Source organism: Bison bison, unplaced genomic scaffold (genome assembly GCF_000754665.1).
Source record: "Bison bison bison isolate TAMUID 2011002044 unplaced genomic scaffold, Bison_UMD1.0 scf7180017864145, whole genome shotgun sequence".
NCBI lineage: Eukaryota > Metazoa > Chordata > Mammalia > Artiodactyla > Bovidae > Bison > Bison bison.
The window spans coordinates 7,823,822-7,833,265 of NW_011494717.1; positions in this window are offsets into that span (position 1 = coordinate 7,823,822).

Sequence of the window (9,444 nt, forward strand, 5' to 3'; positions counted from 1 at the left end):
AGCAATATTTCCAGGAATCTCCATGCTTCCTGGCATCCATTGTGTCTTTTGGATCCAGGGAAATCTGGCTGGAAGCATATTGAGGACGTGGGGACTCACGCTCTGCCTCCCCACCTCCCCAGAGAAGGTTGCAGCCCTCTCTACTCTGGTTGGTAAGAACTTTAGCTCATCTTATTTGAGAATATAGGCTGGGAGAAGGACAGGAATTAGGAATCAACAATTATGTGATATCTGAGTTTGCTTTATCAAAGAGTTTTACTTTTAATGCCTATTCTACTAATGTTGTTGTAAGGATTAGGGTTAATATAGGACTGTGTCTTGGTGCTTTACGTGTAGTATTTGCTTATTAAATGGTGTATTCCACAAATGTTTATTAAGCACCTATTATGTCCTAGACACTATACTGGGTCCTAGGATATGGCAGTAAATAAGATACCTGTTGTCCCTGCCCTTATGAAGCATATAGTTTAGCAGAGATAACAGCTTGGAGCAGCTCAGAAGGTATGAAAATTAAGCTATCATCCTATTTTTCCTAAACAATCCTCTTTCCCTAAGCATTTTAAAACATTTAAAATCTTCTTTCTATATTTTGGAACAGACTATTCCATTCCCTTCTCTAAAGAAGGGATTTTTAACCAGGGTTGACTTGGCTGCCCAGCAGATACTTGGCAATGTCTGGAGACATTTTTTTTTTTTTGGTCACAATCTGGGGGTGTGGGGGAGCGTGCTCCTGGTATTTAATGCGTATAGGCCAGGGATGCTCTTAAATATCCCAAAGAGCATAAAACAGCCCCCAGCACAATCTCATCCAGGCCCAAATATCAAAATGCCAAGACTCAGAAACCATGGTCTAAAAGGGACTACTTTGTCTGCAATTTGTTATTTTTGGCTACAAAGGGAGAGAAACACATCATCCTTACAAGTCTTAGAAGCACTGTCCCTTGGCTCTATGCTCTAGGCCACTTGCCTGTGTCAGAGGCCTGAGAGGGGAGGAGACCCTTCCAAATTCTCCATCCGGAAACACGTTTCTCTCCAGAAGTGCCCTCTCAGGGCAGAGAGAACTGACCTGGGAGTCTGCTGTGGAGTATCCAGCACTATACCTGCATTTGGTGAGCATATACTTGACTGAGTCTCTTAGAGAAGTAAATTTTCAAATGAAAGTCTCCTGGAAAAGACTGTCTTTTCTACCGTTTGAAAACCCTACCAAGACATGCAAAGAAGCGACATCATTTCAAGGCCACTGAACCCAACTTTTCAGTTCATTTGGTTTTCTTTCTTTATTTTAAAAGCATTTTAAAAGCTTATCTGGGCATGAAGTGAAGTGGCTCAGTCGTGTCCAACTCTTTGCAACCCCGTGGACTGTAGCCCACCAGGCTCCTCCGTTCATGGGATTCTCCAGGCAAGAATACTGGAGTGGGTTGCCATTTCCTTCTCCAGGGGATCCTCCCGACCCAGGGATCGAACCTAGGTCTCCCGCATTGCAGGCAGATGCTTTAACCTCTGAGCCACCAGGAAAGCCCTTAAGACATTAATTATGTCTGGGCATAATTAATCCAATTTGGTCTTTAGGATGGTCTAGGCTTTCAGAGTGACTGGTTTTTGATCTGATGGCTCTCTCACATACTTTCAGCAGTAAAATTTTGGACAAAGCCGAGAATGAGCAAGAATGAGGCAAAATAAAATGAACCCAGAAGGAGATGGAGTCAGGGAGGGAGAGAGAAGAACCAAAGGAGGAGGGGTTCACAGGAGCGAACAAGCACACAAAGAAGGAAAACAACCAGTCTTAAATTTCCTGGCTTTAAGAGCCCTGGCTCCCCAACTCTGTTTATTTCTTTGCCTTCTATACTGCTTTCCAGAAGCCCAGCATTGGATCCTAGCCTACTTCTCTCTCCTCCAGCTTCTGGGTAGAGGTGGGAGCTCCTGTTTCATTCCTGGGTTCTGAAGCAGAATTCTGTGTTGAAGCAGATCTGAAGAGGATGTGTTCATGAAATTCAAAACTAATTTCTCAGGCTCATTCCCCCTTATCAGAGCGGATTGTCAGTAAATACATACTGTTGTTGTTGATGATGAAGTTTGAATATCCACTAGTCAGTACCAGACACAGGATGTATGACTCATGTCCCCACTCAGGGATGGGTCGAATGATGATTCTAACTGTGACGTGAGCACTTTGAATTCTGTATTTCACTTGCCATTGGCTGAATGAGCTACATGTCTTTTCTTAGAAATGAGGTTTGATTTTAAAAATGTGCAAACATCTGATCTGAAATGTGCAAAATATTTTTTTCCAGTGCACTGTTTCACTTGGAACTTGTTTCAAATGTTAGGTGTGCCGGTCCAGATTCTCCCATTTAACAGCTGGTCTGAGCCCATCCGCAGATATTATGCCTCTATCGTAAAATCATCCACAACAGAAAGTAACTTAACCGGAATCATTTGTCATACTGGTGCTTAACAGAATTTTGTGTTCTATTAAGCCTCATTCTTCATTTTTAAAATTTTTGTTACTGGCTGCTGCCATGTGTTCTATAGCACTGGCCTAATACCAAATAAGACTTTAAAAAAGCTCCCCTGAGACAGTATTTCATTGCTTGCCCTGATATATTGCCCTCAATAATAAAACTCTTTTTGACCTCAAACCTTGAGGAACTCAAAAGCCTCTTGATGAAAGTGAAAGAGGAGAGTGAAAAAGTTGGCTTAAAGCTCAACATTCAGAAAACGAAGATCATGGCATCTGGTCCCATCACTACATGGGAAATAGATGGGTAAACAGTGGAAACAGTGTCTGACTTTTTTGGGGGCTCCAAAATCACTGCAGATGGTGATTGCAGCCATGAAATTAAAAGACGCTTACTCCTTGGAAGAAAAGTTATGACCAACCTAGATAGCGTCTTGAAAAGCAGAGATATTACTTTGCCAACAAAGGTCCGTCTAGTCAAGGCTATGGTTTTTCCTGTGGTCATGTATGGATGTGAGAGTTGGACTGTGAAGAAAGCTGAGCGCCAAAGAATTGATGTTTTTGAACTGTGGTGTTGGAGAAGACTCTTGAGAGTCCCTTGGGCTGCAAGGAGATCCAACCAGTCCATCCTAAAGGAAATCAGTCCTGGGTGTTCTTTGGAAGGAATGATGCTAAAGCTGAAACTCCAGTACTTTGGCCACCTCATGCAAAGAGTTGACTCGTTGGAAAAGACTCTGATGCTGGGAGGGATTGGGGGCAGGAGGAGAAGGGGACGACAGAGGATGAGATGGCTGGATGGCATCACCGACTCGATGGAGTGAGTTTGAGTGAACGCCGGGAGATGGTAATGGACAGGGAGGCCTGGCGTGCTGTGATTCGTGGGGTCGCAAAGAGTCGGACACGACTGAGCGACTGAACTGAACTGAACTGGACTTAATGGTGTAAGCACACATCTTGACCAAAGTACTTTCATTCTCCTGAATTTCACTAACTTTGGTTTTCAATTCAACTCTTAGGGATTCAGTTAACATATCTCCTGGCTTCCTTATGGCATGATATTTAATAAACACCCCACATACCTTGCACGACTTCCCTGGTAGCTTACTTGGTAAAGAATCTGCCTGCAATGCAGGAGACCCCAGTTCTATTCCTGGGTCTGGAAGATCCGCTGAAGAAGAGATAGGCTACCCACTCCAGTATACTTGGGCTTCTCTTGTGGCTCAACTGGTAAAGAATCCACCTGCAATGCCAGAGACCTGAGTTAGACCCCTGGGTTGGGAAGATCCCCTGGAGAAGGGAAAGGCTACCCACTCCAGTATTCTGGCCTGGAGAATTGCATGGACTGTATAGCCCATGAGGTTGCAAAGAATCAGACACAACTGAGTGACTTTCACTTTCCACATACCTTGAACCCAGCATGTAAGGGTTGGTTAGATGGAAGAACAAGAAGAGCTTTGCAAAATCAGTTATCAATGGAGCACACAGCTGACTGTCAGGCTGCATGGTTCGCTGAGGGCCTCTCCTTGTTCTCTGTCTCCCATCTGGACAGAGGGAGTTCTCACCAGGCCAATCTGCCTCCAGTTCTCAATAGAGTCGTTGTGCCTGAGACTGAAGCAGTCTCGTCCCTGCCATGGTCTCCAGTGGGCCAGCCCAGAGGATCCCCAGTCACCCTGGCAGTCAGCTCCTCAGTCACTTCAGTCTGCTCTGTTAACAACGTGTGTCTTCCGGCCTGGAGGTCAGACTTCTTACATGGAAGCCCCAGCTGGTGAGAGGAGCTGGAATGATGAGGCCTGAAAATTCTTCACTCTTTGTTCTTCTGATGGGTGACAGGATAATTAGTCCAAATGAGAGGCTGCCTCTCCCAGACTATATTTAGTCTAATTGCAGAGCTTTCTTTCCCCTAAAGGAGACTGGGACTCCTCCCTAGGAGACGGCAGTATCAGAAGGGGAATGATATCGAGCAGGCCGCCACTGCCAAGGCAGGCCGTTCTCTCCTCTTTACAGAAGCAGGGCGCTGGTGCAGCTGGTGTCCAGGAAACAGGGTTCCTCCCCCAGCTCTGCCACACAGACTCTGCTGACTGAGGACCTTTATTCCCTTTGATTCTCAGATTTTTGTATGTTAAATAAACATGGTAACCTCTTCCTCACAGGACAGTGATGAAGATGAAATGGGATAAATCTTGTTAGCACTTTATGAATTATAGATGTGTGAAACAGATGGAGGAACTGCCATAAATAAGAGAAGCACCCAAATTTCCTCCGTTATAGAGGGCCAGAGCCGCTTAACTCTGACCTGTGAGGTTCTGTCACTCTTATGGAGTATGTCATCATGTTCTTTCTCCTCCATCTCTCTGACCACTGTTTCTCTCAGTCCTCAAGCACATGGTTAATGCTCAATAGGTATTTGATCGCAAATATTACTATTTTCAATATAATGTTAAAATAAAGAAAAATTGATTCAATAAAGAAAAAGATACACTGAATATCTAATTGTCTAAAATATGTATTTGCAAATAATTGGGGAGAAGTGATGTTTAAAGAGCATTTTAAAAATTCCCAACAAGTATACTTAAAAGAGTATATTCTATTGATCTGCCTTTACTTATCCCTTCAACTTTTAAAATTTAGGATAGTTTGACATCAATTTTTTAATATAATTTGAAATTAAAGTATTTAACTCTTCCTTTTTTTCTGATAAGACTTTAAAAAATACTTCTTTGCCCTTATTTTATTTCTCTCACAAGTGTAAAGAAATTTTAAAAATTGCAAATTAAGATTTCTACCTAATTCAACATAGATATACTGAACTCCTACCATGCACAAAGAAGTTATAGCTCAGCTTTCTGCTTCAAGCTAGCCTTTTTTTTTTTTTAAAGTTCATTACATCAAACTAAACGGAGAAGGCAATGGCATCCCACTCCAGTATTCTTGCCTGGAGAATCCCAGGGACGGGGGAGCCTGGTGGGTTGACGTCTCTGGGGTCACACAGAGTCGGACACGACTGAAGCGACTTAGCAGCAGCAGCAGCAGCAGCACATCAAACTAAAAAGCTTCTGCACAGCAAAGGAAATCATCAACAAAATTAAAAGGCAACTTACTAAGTAGTTGAAAATATTTGTAAATCTTATATCTGATAAGGGGTTAATATCTAAAATATGTAAAAAATTCATACAACTTAATAGCAAGAAAACAATCAGGGTAATTAAAAACTGGGCAGAAGTTCTGAATAGACATTTTTCCAAAGAAGACATACAGATGGGCAAGAGGTGCAGGAAAAGATGCTCAGCATCACTCAGCCTCAGGGAGCTGCAAGTTAAAACGTGAGATATCACCTCACACCTGTTAGAAGAGCTGTTATCAGAAAGGCAAGAGATAACAAATGATGGTGAGGCATGCACTGCTGGCAGGAGTGTAAACTGGTGCAGCCGCTGCAGAAAACAGTGTGGAAGTTCCTCAAAAATTAAAAAAATAGACCAACATATGATCTAGCGATTCCAATTCTTGTTATTCATCCAAAGAAAACAAAAACACTAGCTTGAACACATGCACCCCAAAGATCACTTCAGCATCATTTATAATAGCCAACACGTGGAAGCACCTCAGTGTCCATCGATGGATGAATGGTTAAAGAAGTTTTATAAAAGACATGCAGAAATCTTAAATGCATATTACTGAAAGAAGGCAATCTGAAAAGTTTATGTACAGTATGATTTCAATACATGACATTCTAGAAAAGGCAAAATAATGGAGTCAATGAAAAGATTAGGGTTTGCCAGGTGTTGAGGGTAGGGAAAGGGATGAATAGGTGGAGCACACAGGATTTTTAGGGCAGTGAAATCACTTTGTACCTCATTTTAATGGTGGATAAATGTCATTATCCATTTGTCAAAACCCATAGAAGGTACAACACTAATGTAAACTATGAACTTTGAGTGATAATGATGTGCCAGTGGATTTTAACAAATACACAGCTCTGGTGTGGGAGGTTGGTAGTCAGGAAGTTTGTGGGAGTATGTTAATGCTCCATACCTTCCCTTCAATTTTGCTGTAACCTCTGAAAGTGCTCTAAAAAAAAGTTTATTAAAAATTCACAAATCAAAAACTGAAAGAATTACAAAGAGAGAGGAATCTACCACTGTAGTTGAAAATTTCCATATTCCTTTCTCAATAACTGATATAGAGCAAGTAGACAGAAAAATCAATAAAAATATGGACAAATTTATCAACCACATTGACTTAACTGACATTTATGGTACATAATGCAGCAGACCACACACTTTTCTTTTCAAACATACTCAATGTTATGAGCCATAAAACAAGTCAATAGATTTAGAAGAATTCAAGTCACACAAAATGTGTTCTCTGCTCTGCTCAATGTTATATGGCAGCCTGGGTGGGAGGGGAATTTGGAGGAGAATGGATACATGGACATGCAGGGCTGAATCCTTTTGCTGTCCACCTGAAATTATCACAACATTGTTAATCAGCTATAGACTCTAATATAAAATAAAAAGCTTTTAAAAACTAAGTTCTCTGGCTATAATGAAATTAAAATAGAAATCTGTAAGAGATTGATATCTGAAAATTCTTCAAATACTTTGAAACTAGGTAACACATCTCTAAATTACCATGGGTCAAAGAAGATATCAAAATCAAAGTTAGAATGTATCTTGAACTGCAGAGAAATGAAGCAACAGCATATCGAAATTGTTGGCATGCTACTGAAGGAGTAATTAGGGGGAAATTTATAAGTACTAAACATTATAAAAAATTAAATTATTAAATTAATGACATCTCTTGTTAAATTAATGACATCAGCTTCTAGATTAAGACATTAGACAAAAAAGAACAAATTAAGCCTAAAATAAGCAAAAGAAATGAAACATAATAATAAGTATTAGAGCAGGAATCAATGAAAAAACTCAGAAAAACCGATAGAGAAAATCAATGAATCCAAAGTTGGTTTAATATTCTGAAGCCAATCAACATAATTCATAATATTAATAAAATGAAAAAGAAAACCTGTATCAAATCAATGGATGCAGAAAATGCACTTGACAAAATCCAATTTCCACTCCTGATTAAAAAGAAAAAACAAAACCCAATTCTCAGCAGGTACAGAAGGGAACATCCTCAGCCTGATGAAGGGCATCTAGGAAAAACTTTTAGCTACCATCAAACTTAATACTCTGTGTGTGCGTGTGCTCAGTTGTGTCTGACTCTTTGTGATCCCATGGACTGCAGCACACCAGACTTCCCTGTCCTTCACTACCTCCTAGAGTTTGCTCAAACTCATGTCCATTGAGTTGGTGATGCCATCCAAGCATCTCATCCTCTGTTGTCCCCTTCTCTTCCTGCCCTCCATCTTCCAGCATCAGGGGCTTTTTTAATGAGTCGGCTCTTCGCATCACATAACCAAAGTACTGGAGCTTTGGCTTCAGCTTCAGTCCTTCCAGTGAGTATTCAGGGCTGATTTTCTTTAAGATTGACTGGTTTGATCTCCTGGCTGTCCAAGGGACTCTCAAGAGTCTTCTCTATCACCACAGTTTGAAAGCATCAATTATTTGGTGCTCAGCCTTCTTTATGGTCCAACTCTCACATCTGTACATGACTACCAGAAAAACCATAGCTTTGACTAGATGGACCTTTGTTGGCAAAGTGATGTCTTTGCTTTTTAATATGCTGTCTAGGTTTGTCATAGCTTTTCTTCCAAGGAGCAAGTGTCTTTTAATTTCATGGCTGCAGTCACCATCTGGAGTGATTTTGGAGCCCAAGAAAATAAAGTCTGCCACTATTTCCATTGTTTCCCCATCTATTTTCCGGGAGGTGATGGGACTGGATGCCACATGATCTTAGTTTTTTGAATGTTGAGTTTTAAGCCAATTTTTCACTCTCCTCTTTCACCTTCATCAAGAGGCTCTTTATTTCCTCTTCACTTTCTCCCATTAGGGTGGTGTCATCTGCCTGTCTGAGGTTATTGGTATTTCTCCCAGCAATCTTGATTCCAGCTTGTAACTCATCCAGCCTGGCATTTCACATGATGTACTCTCGCATAAGAGTTAAATAGCAGGGTTCCCGGTTGTACTTGGTTCTATTCTCAGCTTAGGTCCGAGGATACTTTTCTGAGCTGTTGCACAGGGTGGTCTCCAAAAGTTTTGCTTCCTCAAAGATACATGGCTTCTTCTAAGATCATCACTAGTTTCTCTAGTGCTATAGAGTTTTTCTTAACTCCATGGGTGGAACTTACGCTATTTCCTTAAAATCTTTCAAATTAATCTTCTCTTTGCTCAGATAAGAAAATGTCACACGTTTAATTTCTCTTTCAGTTTTCTTTTGCTTTTGTTTCCATTGTGGTAAAATAAACATAAAATATACCATTTTAACCATTTTCAAGAGTACAGTTTCAAGTGTACCGTTGGTATTGAGTACATTCACACCATTACGCAACTATTGCTACCATTCATCTCTAAAACTTTAAACACTAACTCCTCATCCCCCTCTAACCTTACTCCCTGGCAACCACAATTCTACTTTGTAGGAATTTTGACTATTCTATTCCACCTCATATAAATGGAATCCCACAGTATTTGTCCTTTTATGTCTGGCTTATTTAACTTAGCATAATGTCCTCAAGGCTCATCCATATTGTAGTATGTGTCAGGATTTCATTCCTTTTTTAAGACTGAATAATATCCCATCATATGTATATGCTACATTAGATATTCATTCATTTGAGTCATTCCACCTTTTAGCTACTGTGAATAATGTTGCTTTGAACATTAGTTTACAAATACCTGTTTCTGCCTTTATTTCTTTTTGGTGTACATTCAGAAATTGCTGGACCATTGGGTACTTCCATTTATTTTTTTGAGAAAATTTTTTTTCCATAGTTGGTTTACCTATTTATATTTCCACCACCAATGCACAAGGATTCAATTTTTCTATATTCTTGCCAACAGTTTTACTTTTTGACAGTACAGCTATCC